Consider the following 1,302-nt stretch of genomic DNA (forward strand, 5'->3'; position numbering starts at 1 on the left):
ATTGTTGGAGCCCGCCAGGCTTCCCCTCGGTCCTACTGCCCTTGGTTCCTGTCATTTTTGACAGGAACCAAGGGCAGAGAAATATTTTCTACATTTTTTTAGGGGCCCCGTGGGCCAGATAGAGTGACCTCACGAGCCAGATCCAGCCTGCAGGCCGTATTTTGCCCACCGCTGAGCTAGGTGCAGGACTGATCCACTGCTCCCGCTGGGCCCCTGCAGCTGTGGTGCCTCCTGCTGCCACTTGGATTGGCTCACTGCTTGAACTGAGGGGCCCAATCCCTTTTTTCTCAGTGCCACCCCTGCCCCAGCTGCCAGGGTCAGGTCCCCTGAAGCTCAGGTGGTGCCCAGCCAGCGCTGGCATGGGGATGGGGGAAGCTCCAGAGAAAAAAAAGGACTGGGCCCCTTGGAGCTCAGATGGGGCGCAACCAACCGGCAGCCTGGCCAACGACAGCCTGGGGGAGGCGAGCTGCTGGTGGGGCCAGGCACCACATGAGCTCCCAGGGGACAGATACTTTTTTTCTCCAGAGCTTTGGCCCTCCCGGTGCTACCAGTGACAGGAGCAGTGATCCAGCCTGGGCGGTGGCGCAGCCACTGGGTGCTCCAGGGTGGAGGCCTGACATCCCCGAGGTCAAGGCACCGTGCCTGGTCCCACTGTCATCATGCCCCAGCATCCCTACTCACCCTGACCCCGGAGAGGCCACTGCACCCCAGGATGCTAGAGCACTGCACTGGGGAACAGCTGGGGAACGGCCCCACCGTGATGAGACAGGAACAACATTAGGCGGATTAGAGACACTCCCACTTTACAGCAGCATAACTTTAAGCCAAACAACCAGCGCCATGAACATGACCCACTGAACGGTTGACGTGCAGCCAACCCAGGCTTCAGAGCTGCAGAAATCACCTACATTCCCCACGCAACAAGACCCTGGTAAGGAACTACAAAGACTCTGTTACTAAACAGAGGAAACCCAGCCACAGCAGCAGGAACCTCCGGGCTCTAATCGTTTTACTGACAAAATGGTCCCAACGCTACCGAAACACCCGCCACCCTGCGGAGAACGCTGCGCCCGTTGGGCAAAGAAACGTCCACCCTCATTGGGTAACCGCTGCAGGCTCTGGCTCTGCCCCTCCCGCCACGCGCTCCCAGGGCCGGAAGGGGCGGGGCCGGAAGGGGTGGTGCCGTCTCCCAGGTGACCGAGCTGAGATGGCGGCGCAGGAGGCGAAGGCGGCGGCGCGGGAGCGGGCGCCCAGCTTTGAATGAGGGGCGCTCGCGCGCGGCGGCAGTGGCAGCGGGCAGGG

At 61.7% G+C, this 1,302-nt stretch overlaps 1 protein-coding gene across 1 annotated transcript in view; it reads left to right on the forward strand.

The window, feature by feature from the left end:
• Positions 1 to 1,201: 1,201 nt before the first annotated feature.
• EBAG9 (estrogen receptor binding site associated, antigen, 9) overlaps positions 1,202 to 1,302 on the forward strand; it is a 68,684-nt gene continuing 68,583 nt past the window's right edge. The window contains exon 1 of the mRNA XM_019528081.1: positions 1,202 to 1,286. The gene's annotated coding sequence lies outside the window, so the exon portion shown is untranslated. The remainder of the gene's footprint in view (positions 1,287 to 1,302) is intronic.

Source organism: Gavialis gangeticus, unplaced genomic scaffold (genome assembly GCF_001723915.1).
Source record: "Gavialis gangeticus isolate Ggan-Ray unplaced genomic scaffold, GavGan_comp1, whole genome shotgun sequence".
Lineage (NCBI taxonomy): Eukaryota > Metazoa > Chordata > Crocodylia > Gavialidae > Gavialis > Gavialis gangeticus.